Source organism: Atheta coriaria, unplaced genomic scaffold (genome assembly GCF_025399875.1).
Source record: "Atheta coriaria isolate IRGN ID8LTWV9N9 unplaced genomic scaffold, Caltech_Dcor_3.1 hic_scaffold_9_pilon, whole genome shotgun sequence".
Classification (NCBI taxonomy): Eukaryota; Metazoa; Arthropoda; class Insecta; order Coleoptera; family Staphylinidae; genus Dalotia; species Dalotia coriaria.
Genome location: NW_027045451.1, coordinates 4,597,760 through 4,615,370, shown reverse-complemented (window position 1 = coordinate 4,615,370; position 17,611 = coordinate 4,597,760). Strand labels below are relative to the sequence as shown.

Sequence of the window (17,611 nt, the reverse complement as noted above, 5' to 3'; positions counted from 1 at the left end):
CTGTACTTTTGTTAGTTTTTCGGCTGTAAAAGTTAAAAGTTCGTATAAGCAAACGACGATTTCAGTCGTCGAAGCACCCCTCGTAAATCGGGAATTTGTTTGTCTCTTCGAACAATTTTGTGTACGATGTCGTTAAATGCAGCTGAGGAATTATGCTTTCATCGCCATAAATACCGGAGCAAGTAATAGAGCGGTAACTGATTTTTTTTTTGCTTCTATTTCGTTGAAGTAATTATGAACAATTATCTAATAACTTGCGCACAATTGACAATTAAATACGAATATTATCTACAAAAAATATACAGGATTAAATGATAAAACATACAGGATATATTCAATTAATAAAACACTCAGCATTTATTTTCTAATCTCTACATTCCTTGCTTCTTGCAACCACATCACTTATTCCGTTTATCGATAACTAGATATTATGTATATATTTATATGTGTTTATAAATCCTTACAGTTCTTTATATTTCAGTTTGCTTGAGTTGCTTACAATCTAATAAATTCGTTTCGGATGAGAGAAATGACTTTCTTTTCACTTTTCATAGCTTAACACTATGTGATCACCAAGCAGCACCGTTCGTATTGCAAGGAATACTCCCGAATTTACATGCTTTAAACCTTCACAATGGGTTTAATATGCCAGTTCGCCAAAGAAGAATCACCATCATATCACAAGTTCCTAAAAAGACTAACGATCATCATCGCGACAATAAATCGTGTAAAGGTTTGTTTGTAAGCTATTAATATCAATATTATTATTACTAAAGTAGTTTTAAGGTAATGTAATAGTTACAAGAAGTTTGATACAATTACAATCGCTTCGCAAACAATTTTCGAACAATAAAGTACAAAGTAAGTTGTGTTTGTCTTGTGTGTGCATTGTTTTAGTTTTATCATTGGTTTGTACCACAAATATTCAAACTTTAACATTTGCATTTTTAGGTTTCATTTTCATTTCATTTCAATCCATGTCACACGCAGTTGTGCCTAGCAATATAATTAGTATAAGTAGAACATTTATTTGGCATAATATTTCATTACTCTATAACTAAATTAAAACTGTAACTGTACGAGCAGTACTTTAGTACATAGAAATTTTGAATTGTATTGCTGAATTGTGGCCAACTTCGCTCAACAAAGCGTGAACAATTTGAGTGACAAACGAGACGGCACTCTGGTGCATATATATTTGTGTTGCCAACGTGAAGGGTTAAAAATAAGAATCTGTTGCGCAAAACGTCTTTTCATCTACGATTTTATAAAAAGAGTAAATCATCATTTTAAATTTTGCAGAGCAGTATACATGTAGATTACGTTATTAATTAACATTCTAGATACAAGCCAGATTTGGACGAATGTTGAAGTTCCTTTAGATTATAATTTGTTAAAGACGGACACAGTATTTACATATTATCTTATCTTATGGTGGCTACTCTTTTAAAACGTTTGTAACATCTACAGTGTATTCTTAAGTCAACAGTGACAAAGTTTTAACGGTTCATGAAAAACACTATCTTAATCAATTCATAAATAAAAATTACATAATAATAAATAACATTTTATAGTTTTCTTGTATATTTAAGATATAATTAAGAAAATGTTACATGTTTATCATACATGCACATATTTTTAATATTATGATGCTTGTAATGTAGATAGGACTTTCATTTATCATTAGTATTGTTTGGATAAATCAGAACTGAAGGTTTTATGTCTTCATGAATTTGCAAAATATATTGATTACATTTAATGTGAAAAACTAGATCAATTTTGAACGACACTTGATTTTTAGAGGACGTTTTGAAATCACACTAGAGAACACGATACTGCGATTGAAGAAATTTCATGTCGACGCAACCAATTTGTAACCTTATTAATAAACGGAACATAACTAGTGATAAATCGCTAAAATTATAAACAATTAGTACAACTTCCGATGGCATCGGATTTTGCTTAAGCGCTTCCTGGTCGACGCGCCGAGCTGACGAGTAAGTTGTGCGTCGGAAGTTGATTGATATCCAGTCGGCCATCAAATCTGCAAACAAATTACAAACCATTTAGTAATTAGTCGTTTTGAAAATGATGATTTACACAATTTTATCCACTCGTTAATTAATCATTATTAATTAACTGAATTGCAAACAAAAAGTGTGAAATTAAGCATCATAAACCAATCTTAATTAATATTTTTTTCTGCAACGATGAGATGAAGTCGTTAGACCAATTAAGTTGTTAAATTTCATTAATTAATAATTATGTAATTACACTTTTCAGACAACATGCTTTAGTAACGTTCATGTAAGAAATGAAGAAATGATAATTCGGCGTTTGGTAAATACTTTACACATTATAATTTTATTGCTGGTGCTTAAACTTAATTGCAAATATGCAAAATGCTGAATTTTCGTTATATGGTAATTGAATAGAAATCATATGTCGCTAAGCCATCACAATCCAGACAGGGCGCCACTTTCTTTTATCATTTAAAGTATTAGAATAGCTATACTCAATTAGTTAACGTTTTCTTTTGTATATTTTTTAAAGGTACCATCAGGTAACAGTTTTACCATGGTGCATAACCTGCGATAACCACAGATAAGCAATATCGGGGTGGATAACAGTCTTTAGAAGGAGAAGTGTTAAACTCAGTTTGAAACTATACTCGGATCTTAGCTATTGTTGGAACTTCCTCACACCACTTTTTGCAATTGTCAGCCCGGGTAGCTCAGTCGGTAGAGCATTGGACTTTTAATCCAAGGGTCCAGGGTTCAAGTCCCTGCTCGGGCGATGTTTTTGCTATACCTTCTAAACCATTATACTAATCCAATGAAGTTACGCTTTTGGATGGCATACATTATTATTGATTTTTCTTTAAGGTTAAAAGAAATGTGAGTTTTGGGAGATTTTGAACGTACTATAGCACAAAGTGATGCGGTAGTTGCAAGAAGTGAGTTCACTGCTTTCCTCCTATCTAAGTATTACCCGCCCCGATGTTGCTAAGTTTTCGTTCTCGCAGGAATGCAGTTATGATGCTATGACAATTGCCTTTAGATAGTCTATTAAAAATACATATATACCGAATATAGTATAGCTATGCAACAAATGCCCAAGTACAATCGGTACAATATACTCAAACGGTCTGCATGTACATCTTGATTCAATTATGCAGCAGTACAAAGGCATTTACTTATTACATACACGTATTATGTGCCGACAAGTTGTTTTAATGGAGTCGCAAAAACATCATGTCGGCCATCATAAACTCAATCCGCGGGTCGATAAAGAAGTTAACCGCTCGCAGATTCTCCACGACAACCATATATGCACAATCTTGAAACTCCATTAAAATCTCCGCGCTTCGTGCTCTGTGCAATTAATTAACGTGGCCGACTGATTAAGTTATTAAGCGCGTGGTTCTTCAGAGCGGCGCGTTAAGTAGTGTTCCATTGGGTTTTACGATTTTCTTGGGCATTAACAACAAATGTGTTCAGTTTGGGCATTACTCTCGCCAGTAATATAAATGCTTGCTTAAAACATTAGCTATACTGCAATGTAACTTTTTTAGTTTAGTGAAGGAAAATAATTAGTCTCATCCAAAAACGTTGCTTTATTAGATGACTATTATTATTTTATTAAAATAAAAATAAAACAGCCAAAAGAATCGCCCGAGCAGGGACTTGAACCCTGGACCCTTGGATTAAAAGTCCAATGCTCTACCGACTGAGCTACCCGGGCTTGTTAACAATTGTTGTTAGATTAGAACAAAACATGATTTTAGTATTACAAAAGTTTAAACGAGAATATTCACATTTGTATTCCATGTAAGCAAAATGGCTAACCGGAAGTGCCATGTCCTTGTCATTCCGAATAGCGCAATAGGTATAACATATAATCGTTACTGCTTGAAAGTATATCAAACATTACAACAACTCTGAAAGAATTAACGACGTTAGCATGGTGCATGTAAAAGTGCTGCAAGCGGGCGGCGCGATAAGAACTTAGGACGTTAACGAATCAAAATGGCTATCGCGAGCGTTCTTTGGCGGCAACGCCACAATGCCAACGGTTGCATGGCAACGTAATAAACATATAGCATAGCAACAGAAGAGGCGCGCAAGGAAGGTCGGCAAGCGGGGCGCGGCGTTTGGCGTGTATGCGCGCCACGATGCAATTACGGCACATGCACATCGTGCAACTCGACGGGCCCGACCTGCAGAGGCAGCAACTTTATCGCGCGACTCGATAGAATCCATAGTTGCGCGACATGCTAGGCACAACCGCGCCGACGACGGCAGTGCGCCTGCTTTGTGCAATAACGAACGAACGCTTCCTTGCCGTTCTTGCGTCGTCGCTCGTTCGCCGACGTGCGGCGGCACTCCTCGCACACCAGTAGAACAAAATGGCCGCCGCGATCAACAATTTCGAGCAGGCGTCCTGCGGACCTATTACCACACCACCTCCGAACACATTATACTCATCCGATTGGTGAATTTATAATAAAACAGACTAATTTTACCTTCGAAGCAAATTGCGTCCTTGTACCAACTGAAGCAGACATTACGTTTGATTTTTGAAACGTTGTCAGATCACTCAGACCGGAGGTAGTTAAAGCAAACATTAAAACCTCTCTTCACAGAGCACAAACGATATAGAAGAGTCATAAAAACATCTGTAATGTTATACACGAAGCGGCTTGTAGTGCATGCAGTTGTAAATCATATAATGGCTAGGAAACACTCGTCGATACATTTCATCCGCAGTGAACAGCCCACGTCACACCACAGCATTGCACAAAATGTTAATCTCTATACAAGGCTACAACCGCGGTGCCGCAGGGCTTTCTGCTGATATAGACTTTGCAGCAATTGCAACTTACTACAAGATGGAAGCTCCCTATATGTCGAGCATACCTATAAACGAACCGCGAAGGAAGCGAACAAAAATAAAACTACCAGTACACAATGCGCAAAAACGCGAGCTGGTTGCAATTTGTAGTATCGCATAAACTATGTTAACATGGCGTTCATATATCATTTTATATTGCGTCCCCAGGCCGGCAGGCATAAACACACGTGGCGTTGCCTCGCCCTGGACATAATGTTCGTTTAATGGTCGCCTCCCTCGTGTGGAGATTACTTTTATTCGTGTATTTTGTGTTTTATTTACAGGGATCTATTTCTACCAACAATACTCGATTGATAGATAGGTACTTCGATAAAATGACGCACTTGCTGTTTTAAGTTACGTTTTACTAGTTTTATACTAGATAAATTCAAATTAAACAACAAAAAAATTCAAAAAATGATTTTTAGTAAATAATATCTCTATGACAATGGATTTGTAATTACTGTGGCCTTTGTAAATTATTTTCTAACAGCACATTTTACACGAATGCTTCAATGTGCTGTCAACAAGAAAAAATATAAACCAATCAGAGCGGCGTATTGTTGAATAAATAGCAAGTTTCCACTCCCAGCGATGTTACATGCCACAACGTGGTTGCATTTTATGTCGGTTTCCACGATTGGTCAATTAGCAATTCATTATTCATGTGACTGCCATTATTGCGTGCATGTTCCAGGCTCTAAAACGCCAACAAACACGTCCGTTGCGACAAGTGAACATGTGAGCCAATTTATGCATTGAAGAATTTATGAAGTTTATACGAAAACCACCGAACGAAATTAAGTCATCAACGTCAGACACACAGCTTAACAAGAGAGTTAATATTTTCGTTAGGCGTTTAGCGTCGACAGAGGTGATAATCACATAATTGAAGCAATTTCCGATTTAAACGTATAATTATTTTACTTTTGGACATATTTAGACTCATTTAGCGATAGATTCATTGTTTTCTAAATTTTGTTCAATTTTATTCTATTTTATAGTAGAAAAACGTCTAAAAATGAATGCACACCGAACGACGTCTACGTGACGGCGAAAATATAAAATAGCCACAATAAAACAGCAAAATTTTTCTCGTAACGCAACGAAGAAAAATTACAAATATAAAGCACTGGGACTAGAGTACACTCGCTTAAAATTAAGTACTAGTATAAAGAATCGTTAAAAACAGTTATAAATGTGATACGTGCACAAAATACAACATGATGATTAAAATAATAGCAGTTGGCATCATGATAAAACGTAAAACTACGTAGAAATACTAATAAAGTGTTCAAATTAACCTAATTTAACAATAATTTAGACAATTATTTCTAGTTAAAACAACCAAACATTAATACAACCAAACATATATCCAGCAAATATTCACATCGTATGTTTATTTCTTTAGTTTAAATGAATAAACAATAAAATCTTCAAATAGAAAAAAGTAATAATTCTCGCTAATAAAATTACTTCGCCTCTTTTTGCACCGTCGTACGATTGTTATTATTTAGCACATGTTACAAACGTATGTAACACAAAAAAAAAACCACAACGTTCCGAGCTTCGATTTTCCGTATTTAAATCTCTTTAAGAGCTCATATACATGACGAGAGCGGGTGTATAATAGGCAATGGCCAAGCGTGGAGTGGTTCGCGCCGGGGCCGAAACTAGTAATTAATAAAAGATAGTAAAAATTTTTATGATGTCGGTAATGACGGTGCACCGCAAAACTGCCAACAGCCACGGCTGGCCGCGGCCATACAATAAGCACCGCACGGGGCGAACAACAACACTGCATTGCATTCGGCCATATTGCCACGGCAGCGGCGCGTAGTTAATTTGTATAATTACGCTCGACTAAAAATGTTTACGAGCTATAAACTATGACGGAATAAATAATATGTTTCGCGATGGCTAGGTGCGCAAACAACGGATATGCCCTATACAAGCATACACATTGAAACAGCTCTTTCAATTCTTTTGTGTTGTTGAATTGTATGTTTTGTAATTTTGAACATTTTTTTAGTTTTTGTGGTATTTTGGTGGCCTATGCTAAAAAGAAGAAAATGGCGGCAGCGGCGTTGTTTATGCATATATAGCTGCTCTTCATTCGCGCCTCGTTAATGTTTAATAAGCGCAATGTGTCGCTTAAAATATGCTCAATGTTGTTCATTCGTCGGCGTTCACGGTTTGCTGGCGCTTGCGGTCGGCCCTGTTTGCATGTTCACATGCTGTGGCGTGTTCAGTGTTTGGTCGTGTAAGTTAGTTAATGATATCGCTCGCCATCATGGCCGAACAGCGCCGTCGCGTGAATGGGCGGCTTTTATCGTCGCGCTGGCCTTTTTGATTTATGCGCGAATGAAAATTACACATAATAATAGATCTACACGAAAACAGCGCATGCTCACAGGCGTAGAAATGCTTTTCCAACTTGGCTCACACGTAGGTGGTAGTAGAGTTTATATACACCTATGTATTTTATTTTACATCGCTCACTTCGTAAAGCTAAAATGGCCGCCGCCGTGTATGCGGCGTTGGCTAATTTTGTAATTATTTCATTAATGGAGTTGGTCTACGTGAGTAGGCATTCGCGTGCCGGTGTCAATTTCGTCTTAATTAGCAGATACGAGTACTTCCACATGGTCATTTATCATTCGTCCTATGTTTAAATTAAAAGAGATGCCGAGTGCTACAAAAAAGAAGTGTAAGTTGCTGCTGAACACTCGTTACATGTGAAGCAATCATAGCTCAACGACAACACCGCACAGCGAAGATTGCGATTCTACAACTACATGGTGCTCAATTATAAAATACATGGTTAATTCAGTGGTAATTATAAAATAGTTAATGTGTCGCTTTTGTGTAAAATTTACTTATTCACAACACATTAAGTTTCTAAGATATTTCCATACTCTTACGACCCAGTTTTTTCTGTTTCTCCTTTCTGTACGTAATAGGATTAAACAATATATTTTATAATGTGATGGAAACATCCTAATGGTCTATTTATAGTCCACATTCAACATTCTCTGCTATATATAAAATAATAACAATAATGACCAACCGGGGCGAAATCTTCTTTCTCGTTTACTTCCCATGCTTTTCTGTGCTAGCCACGTTGTAAAATGTAAGATTATGATAATTTACGATCGAATCGAAAACGACCGACGCGTTCGTTCTGCCATCCTTCTATCAATATCAACACACAATGCACTTTACACAACAACGCATTGTTGCACTTGCAAATTTACCCAAAACACTTAAAATAGCTTAGCGGCTATACAAAATTTCATTTAATCTGAAAATGATTCAATAATATTTCAACTGCGACTCTTAATTATTAATAAAATTATCATTAAACAGTGCATGCGTTTTGGTTTTGTTTTGACATCACAGTCGTAAAACTCTTTTAATAACCTATTAAATTAATTGAGTTTATGCACTTCTGAGAATCAATACACCTCAGCGTTTCGAGCTGGCAACAAATTCTCCAAAAACGCGCGGAAACTTCCGACCCTCAACCGCGCATTCAAAATTAAAAATCTCAACCTCGAAATGGACCGAAAACAATCTGGCTGCAGACGAATGCACGGGAGTGAGCAGTCGGATCAGGCGCTGCCGCAATAAAAGTCACCAAACACATATATATTACAAAGTTTTATATGGTCCGAAAAGTCCGGCCGGAGAGTTCGGCATGCACCACAGAAAAGCAAACACACGGCTTCCAAAGCTTGCTGTTTGCGCGCAAAGCATAAAAAAAGGCCGACAATAAAAAAGTGTAAGTTTACGCGCACGTTTGAAGTCCTCTTTATCCCAGACCGCGCCATAGTGCGCGAAGAAATAGAAGGGTTGCTGAGACACAAAAGAAGGTGAAAATTTTAACAGCCCAAAATTCGCTGGAAACTTTTTTAGTGGTGGCAATACGGCAGTTAGCAAACACGAATTGCATGATTCTTAACAGTTTACTACTGCAAAATTCCTAAAACTAAAATTTTTAGTCTTTAACATTTTTTAGAATATGTATTGGTTTCTATTATTAAGTGATAAGTTAATGTAGGCAACCAACGTTACACAATAAATACAATAAGTTTTTTTAATGAAAAATTTGAGGATTTATAAGTTTAAACTAAAAAAAAACACAAAAGAAATGACAATTGTTTTTATTTTTCGTGTAATGTAGGTTGCAGCAAACTCATAGGATATATTTAAATGGGGGTTGTTTTTACCTTTGCTTTGTGCTAACCACTATAATTACGATTCGTTAAAATTTCTTTATGCTTGGCGTGCATGAAGCCACGTTACGTTTTTACGATCTAGTCTTGTTTTACGGCACATGTTACCTTCCCTCATAACAAACTTTATATTCAAAATTCATATGCGTATAGAAACCTAACTGCTCTAACAGCTCGCAGCAAAAAAAACTAAAGTCACGAATAAAACACACAGAGAAACAAAAAAGCGCAGAAAAATAATATTTTTACGATGTTTTCTATTGCAACTTTTGTCCCATTTGTTCAGCGAGGTCTTTTTTTCCGTGTGACGTTCTGAATGGTTTTTGATGTGGTACTTACTGCTCATTCTGAAAGGCGCCGACCGATTTGAAGTGGGCTCTTTCAATAGAATATGCACAGGCATGCCGACGACCAGAGGCGCGAATTAAAACTCGGTTATATAGCTGTTAGAGCTGTCACATTAGCGCTATGAGAGATGTGCTAAATTGAAATTTATGCGTAGAATGCGCACAAAGCACCAATAAAACAAACACGTGTTTTCTTTAATCTACGTGCACCAATCCTGACAGCAGGATTTATATTTTTTATATTTTTTACATACTCAAAGTTGATGGATGGAAAAAATATTAATATATGATGACCTTCAACAAGCGCATATTTTCATTGTTATTAATAATTTTATGATGACAAAAAGTCAAAATAATTCCCCTTCACTTTACATCTGCTGCTTTTCTGTTTATGATTTCATCTTTTAAGATGTTTACAGCTTTACCTTTCGTTTCTCCTCAATTTTATACGAAACGTGGACTCCTATACAAGATCATAAAACATCATAATAACCGTTATAAAATTGATTCCACTGCGCCATCCGCCATCAAATCCACCATCGGCGCTACTGCTTGTTGAAATTGATGAAATTTTCATTCGATAACTGCTTGCCGAAGACTATAACTACCGGAGTTTCGCGAGTGCGAATTAAGCTGCTACCGTATTGAAGATATAAACTTGTATCGGCGCCCCGATGACGGCGACTTAAATAAATATAAACGAAAACTGCAAGATTAATAATAAAAAATATACACGAAACGCATAAGAGGAAATAAATACGTCCAACGTGAGGATAAGAAGAGTTTTGGAAGAGGAAGTGCGAAAAGTTACACACGAAGAAACCTGGTTTTATCGTCGCGTCGCGATCCTTATACGTTATTCATGCGTTCGGCGTGCGAAAGCGACATAACGCTCCACTTGACGAAATTGTAAAATTTATTTATGACGCCCCGACGAAGGCAACGCCGGAGACGATGACGAAGAAGCAGCATTTTTATGCATTATGTAATGTGACGACGCGCGTTGTTATGATTATCGCATCGCGAACGCTCCGGGAAGCGGAATTTATTTTTCATCTTTTAATATCATCAGACGACATTAAATTTTCTTGTTTATAACGCCGAAACTTATGCGAGTTAACGCAACAACTCACAGGGATGATATTTCCAACATGCGACAAAAATTTTTGTTTAAATTTCAAATTTGAAGTTTCTATTCAAAATTTCACGAGTTAATAACGAATGCTTTTTGGGCTTGTTCATCGCATTTATGAAACGAAAACGATGCCTCCCTGAATAGTATAATGCCCTATCGTACATCCCATAAAGATATATGCCAACAGCATCAGTCAGAAGATGAATTTAACTCGTGCGCGATATACAGCGCACGGAACAATGGCGCTGAGCGCATCCGCGATGTGCATCTAATTCCGACATTATTGTAATACGAGTAATACGTTATTACATAAAGGTTTTACGACGCATTGAAACAGAGCCGTTTGCGATGTGTTATGTGTACTGTCTGCTGCCGGCGATGGCGCGGCTAGCGTTCGACTGGTGCATGTGTGGTTGCGTCGTAACCGGCGCATGCAGGTGGATTCCTATAATATCTAACATTATGCGGCCGCGGGAATGGCGATGGGCGATGTTGAATACGGACGCGAATAGGGCGATAGATGGATGTTGTGTGTGAACGGCGACGACACACATTTTACATCGGTCGTAAAACACAACCCTGCTGCTCGCTCGCGAGGTCTGGCGTCTGGGTGCGCGCACCGTAATTGACAGTTTGAATGTACGAAACTTGCCAACCGAAACATAGCCACCACAGGGACAACACTGCGATACCTCATGCCTCAACCAGAGAGAGAGTGTAATTGTGGTTATGGTGACAGTTAGCAAAAGCAAAGATGGCAGTTTTGTGGTTCCACAGATTCAAGGTTATAAATATAATATTATTAAACAATTTGCTTATTTAACTTAATGATTGATTGATATTTTAACCTAACCTAGAAATTTATTCGATTAGCAAATAAAACTCACGTTTGGAAGCCGTAACAAAAGCAATAAAACACGCTGGAAACAAGCGATACGACGGGTGAAGTATCTTAACCTCTCCTAAGAGCTAACACGTTACCCGCCACCGAAATGCACCCTTTGAGAGTATTAAAAGTGAAGTAAAGCGGATGAGCCTCGTCATCATCCAACAACTGTCGGTTTGTTTCCTCACGAGACGCATAAACTTATTGTTTCAACCCAGGATGAACAAATAATACTTATACTTAAAAAATTGTAAAATATTCTTAATAAAACTTAAAACTTTTCCACTGCGTCGTCCGGAACAACTACCATAAAATACACTATTATAATCATAACATAACCATCGTTAATTATACACTAGCCATAGCAACATAAAAAATAACATAATATGTTTATGTAAAGTGTTCCAAACTTTTTATCATCTCTTGCGCCTGCACGTTTCCATTCTATTCTTGCTGGAAATTATAATGTTTAGACATGATGTTTTAATATTTTGCTGCTACTCAGTTTCCTTAGTGTTAAATTGAACCGGAGTTGTAGTAAAAGCCGGCGTAGTTTAAAATATACAAGATTTGAATATGTATTTATTTACTACGAGAGCATTGTGGCGAAGCAAAGTTCACGATCACGTTCCGTAATGTAATATTTGCAGTGCAGTGTACAGTCAGTGGTATTTAAACACGTTCCTAGTCAGAATTACCTAACGCCTGCTAATTGCGGACGTCGTAATGGCCGCTCGTTCGAGCGCCTGCGCTCCGTTAATTAATATTTACGTTTGTTATGTCTTATTCAATGTTGACGAGTTTGTTTCGGGCACGCAAAATCTACTTTCTACGGTTAAAAATGTCCTGAAAACGCGCTTTCGACCAGTCACGTTGGAAATAATTGTGTTTTAAGTTTTTATTCATTTCTGAGAATATTTTACTATTAAGGTGTTATTGTAGGCATATAGACAGTAGCCAGAGGAATAATTTTTATATTTACTAATACAACTTCTGTTTCTATTACATCCATAAATATAGCAGTTTTAGTTGTAATCTCTTCGGCCGTTAATTTCACAGAAAAAGTAGCAACAAGAACAAGGAACAGTTTTTAGTGTCGGATTGACGCAGAGCGTTGTTAAGAGGAAAATGTGAGACAGGCCGCCACGCTGCTTTAAAGCCAAGACTCACCGAACCGCGCGTTGTCGGCGCGTAGTCGTTAAAACAAGAAATTGCATTTCTCCTCCTCGAAGAGTGGAGGAGACTGGGCGGCGAATTCCCGGCGAAATCCTTGCACTCGGCGCCCATAAAAACTATTCTATACTCCTTTTTGAATAGGTGTTAAGCTACCACTTCTGATCTTTTGAATGTGCGCGCACCCGCCTGCCCAACAGGCGGACGATATAAAAATCGAGATAAAAGAGCGCAGAGTGGATTAAAACGAGCTGTACCAGCAGGAGGGAAGTTAAAGACAAGACGCTCCGCGAACCAGACAATACCGAAAATAATGGACGAGAGCTCGTTTTGCCATAAAGAAGTTATAAAAGTTATAAAACCCCTTTTAATTATTTCCACTCTTGACTTTTATCTCGACGACGACAAAAGGCGCGAAATAACGTGATTACAGACTTCAGAACTGTATTAACTCAAGATTTTATTATGTTTTCAAATAATCGCTGAGCAAACAAAAATCACAATTTCGTAATTTATGTGTATTCATAGTAGGAATAATTTAGCAACGATAAATATCAACGACTTTTTAGGCAAACGTTTACGCTGCAAATACAATAGTTTAGCAGCTATGAGTAGAATTAAAATTCTTAAAGTTTGAGACGTAAACCATGCCGATATTCGGTTTTATTCGGCATGGTAATGGCAGTGAACGTCGACGGTGGTCGTAACATTAAGAGTTATACCGTATAAACTGAAAGACCGATGCGAAAAAATCGTAAAATCGCAGTCATAATCGAAGCAAGTTACGTGAACGCGCCACAATCTCAAATTTTCAATAATTCCATTCAATAATAATAATATAACGGGCGGTAAAATTTTGCCAAATCAGCAAAGATGTCACAAATGTTCTTTTAAAATAATCTATAATAAAATTAAGTAATTACAAACAGTTGTTAACTAATTTATTTCTTTATAAGGACTAATCAATCAATTTTCTTTGTTCCTTAATTCCTGTAATAAAACGCGTCTGCACTGGGCGCTGAGGCGATGCAAAACACTAAAAGCAAGCTTCTTTATTTTAATTACTTAATCCAGACTTCGAACAGCAACACAACACGCTCGTATATATCTTTCTAAGCTTTTCACCGTCGGCACGGATCGCATTTTGCCCTTCTCATAATGTTTACAACTTTACACCTACTTACAGGATAAATTCCTTCTTGTTTTCATCAAGCATCGCCCCTTTTTCTTGCCGGTTGAGTATCAGGGTGCGCGTTTTACGTTTTCTGCCGTCGATAGTTTTATTACCATTATTTATCGGCTGCGAGTGGAAGTTGACAGTGAAAATCGAGAAAAACCTTTTGTGTTGGTACCTACCGGACTTTTTCGAGTGGTCATAAAATCAGTGAAAGGTAATCAAGAAATTGTACTAGCTTAAAATAAAAATACAAATAATTCGCATCTACTATAATTTTTTTTCGGTAGATTTTGAAATAATAAGGAAATAACCGCTCAATCAATTGATATCAACCGAATAAATTTTTTCCAGGCCATGGCATCACGTGATACCGCGACAGCAGCGCACCAAAGTGAAATAAATAAAAGTTTTATAGTGTATTTTACAACTTTACACGTTTTACGTGCTATATTATATACCTGTGCAAAGCTGCGTCGATCGACGCACGTAAATATAAACTCGCCACGCCACAGTGTAGACAACGTGCGCATATGCATGTTTTCCGCTTGTTTTAGGGACTTGTTAACGGATCGTTTCGGAACTGTATGATATAAAATGATATATCTATAAATTGATCACATCGCGCTGCATGCGACGATAAAAATGTTTACCTTGTTATGAAAATTCGTCCAGGCGGATGTTTTCAATAGTTTTATATCCGATATTCATTGATTTAAATGTTAACAGCAATAAAAACGTTTAAAATATGATCAGATTGTTAATTCGTAATTAAGTATACTATAATATAATTTATGGCGACCTGAATGTGTCCAATAACATGTTGTTGGTAGCGAAAACATGTTAAACATGCACTTTGACGCTTTGTCGAACACGATCTGTCCGAAAAATAAATAATTAAGCACGCGTTTTTTGTGTGCGTTTTAATTTGTATTTTATAGTCGCCTACTTTGGTTTCTGCTTCTTTTACGATCGCATCGAAAAAGGAAGCACTACAATGGAGTTTTAAAATGCATGGTATTGACGCGAGAGTGAGGCTTGTTACGACTACACATTGACTAAACTAAAGCGCGCTCAAATTTGGTTTTAATTAGTTCGCGGGCGAAGCCGCCCCACAAGCGGATGCGAAAATAATAAATTTTAACTGACCGAAGTGGAGCTTACCCGCGCCTCGCACGTGTACGCATGTGCGGAGCATGGGATAGGTTAAGTCCGTGTACCGGGTAGAACAACTCAGTCACCCGACGAGAGAGGGAGTGAGAGGCGCAAGTCGGAGAGAGCGCTTCGACGTACCGCAACATTAACCGTGATCGTAAAGCGCAGTTTATATCCGTTTTATGGCATTTGTAAAATATTGCATTTCGAGTATAATATATGCACTTGACTATATAACCTTATAGCTTCACGAAGCGAGCAGCGCATCCTGGCGTATGCAATGTGTGTGCGGAGGCTCCGCTCTGTGCTATCGATGCGATGCGGTTTGCAGACCAAGTAAAAGTTGCCCTCAGACAGCGCAAATTAAATTCGGTAACGCCGTCTTCCAAGGAGGGTGTGATCTTGCAAATTGTTGTTTGAGATTGAGAACGGTCGACATCAGCAGAGAATTTGATGACTTAACGATGAATTTGCCACGGAATTAACCATCAAAGTTTTGATTTTAGTGCAGACTGAGAAGAGAAACTGATACATTTCGTGAGTATTGGAATCATACAGTGTTTTTTGTTTTGTATGTCGTTTTACATTTTACTATTTTACATTTTACACTGACCATTCCGGGCGAAGTTGGGTAGCGCAGCAGTAAAAGCACTAAAAGCCTCTCTAACCCTTTTACGATCATTAAAATCGCCCGCGATTCGATAGCGCCGCGCGCATACACGACGAGCTCGGTTACCGCCACACGGGGGTGGTCGACGAATCAAATTCACTCAAAATAGCAATATTTCATGATATTCTTATCATTTAAATTGATATAAACAAAAATAAATATATACAAATCTAGAGTAGATTTTGCGTATTTCGTTGCTATTTAAATTTAGAATATAAAGAATCGTAAACATAAAATGCGCTCATATAAATTTCACTGTCATTGAAGCTAAGCTCCAATTGAAATGGTTATCCTATCATTCTATCTATCAAGGGAATGGTTTCTTCACAAATTTCCAAGGCGGAGTATATTGCTGCATCACTGGTTGTCTACAGTTAAGTTGGTGACTGTAGGGGTTATGGTAGAATAGTTTACAGCTTTGGTTGCAGCATTCAGAAGATATAAAACGAAATGGGCGATTAGGTAAAGTACATTTTAATCAAATTTTGAAAAAATTAAAAAATATTACGAAATCTGCATGAGAAAATATCTTTTTTATAAAAATTTACAACAAATAAATCAATATTCTGTGTTTTCTCATAAATTTTTTAAATTTTCAAGTCGTAACCTAGGATTTCATTTAATATTCCTTAAAAATGAAGCAATATATGCAACATTGCATCCGTTTACAAGCAATGTTGGTTGCAATGTATTCCAGAATATTGTACTTACTTACATTGCAATTTGATACCTATATACAAGACAATAAAGGGAATACGGCCGCGAAATAAACTCCTTTACGAAGGCGCAATTGCAAATGAAAACCGCGTGCGCAGGTAGTCCACCCAACGTACGCTTAAGACGTTTAAAAGCTGTTTATGAATAAACATTTTACTCCTGTGCCGCTATAAACCGCGCGCCACGTAATTGAATGCTGTGCGAGCCCATAGCGAATGCAACGCAACGAGAAAAGCAATCGTTGTTGCAGCCACGAAAGGCAATGGCGGATTGATCCAAGAAGGTAATGCATAGGAGTACGTGACGAAGAGACGCGTATAAAAGTCTGCGCTACTCGCAGTGGTTGGGTTATGGGATGGAAATATCGTAAAAGATAACCGCGAGCCCTCGCCCGCATGTATGTGCACGTTGAGCTGCCTAACATTGTCTAACCGAAAATTTATCTGCTTCCACATTTACCTGTTGGTCGGAATGGCGCGCATATGTGCTGTCAGACGGGAAAATTTAATAACATTTGCGCACATTGTAACTTTATAGGTTTCTATAGCATCACTTGCATATCAATCGGAAATCTCAACATCTAAAAATCAAATATTCACGTAAAATTTTTAAGGAAAAGTTTAATTTGAGAAAAACGTTAAGGTTATTAGGTTAGGGGTGCGGAAATCTACTTTTTTGCCTAACCTAGGTTTATAATCAAATACTGGGGTAGGTGTAGGTTTATAGCGCTCTGTTCGACCGACTCAGACTGTTAGGATCGTAAAATTTCCCACCCTCATGGCGATAGCTGAGGGAGTTGACACCTTGATACAAAAAATATCACCCTTGGACATAATAATACTAAAACTCCCAGAAATTAACCGTTCGTGGTCATGGTCATGCGGTTATCCTTCCGCAAGAAAACCGAGTAGTTCCCAACTAGTTTAAGGACGTTGCCGCATTTACAATTCCATTTAGTGTGGAGCGCGCACATAAAAATATTCTAAAATATCAATTCGGCGGATTGGTTACGACGTTGGCCGCCCTCCGGTGGCGGCTCAACGGCGGCTACAGACCCGCATATGAATCCATAAATCTATAAAAGTTTTATGTGCGTCTTGTCAGCCGGCTTCGGGGTACGATTCCTTCTCGCTTACGCAAGTGTTGACACAGGCATGCAATCAACCGAAATGCCAAATATGTGTAAGTGTATTATATACAATTTTACTCAATCGATATGTTTA

At 37.6% G+C, this 17,611-nt stretch overlaps 1 protein-coding gene and 2 non-coding genes across 3 annotated transcripts in view; 1 reads left to right on the top strand and 2 right to left on the bottom strand.

The window, feature by feature from the left end:
* Window positions 1-333: 333 nt before the first annotated feature.
* Window positions 334-17,611, bottom strand: part of LOC135798678 (protein doublesex-like) — a 42,375-nt gene continuing 25,097 nt past the window's right edge. The window contains exon 4 of the mRNA XM_065311577.1: window positions 334-2,044. The gene's annotated coding sequence lies outside the window, so the exon portion shown is untranslated. The remainder of the gene's footprint in view (window positions 2,045-17,611) is intronic.
* On the top strand, window positions 2,724-2,796 carry TRNAK-UUU (transfer RNA lysine (anticodon UUU)). Its single transcript has one exon. It is a non-coding gene; the product is annotated as a tRNA-Lys (tRNA).
* On the bottom strand, window positions 3,672-3,744 carry TRNAK-UUU (transfer RNA lysine (anticodon UUU)). Its single transcript has one exon. It is a non-coding gene; the product is annotated as a tRNA-Lys (tRNA).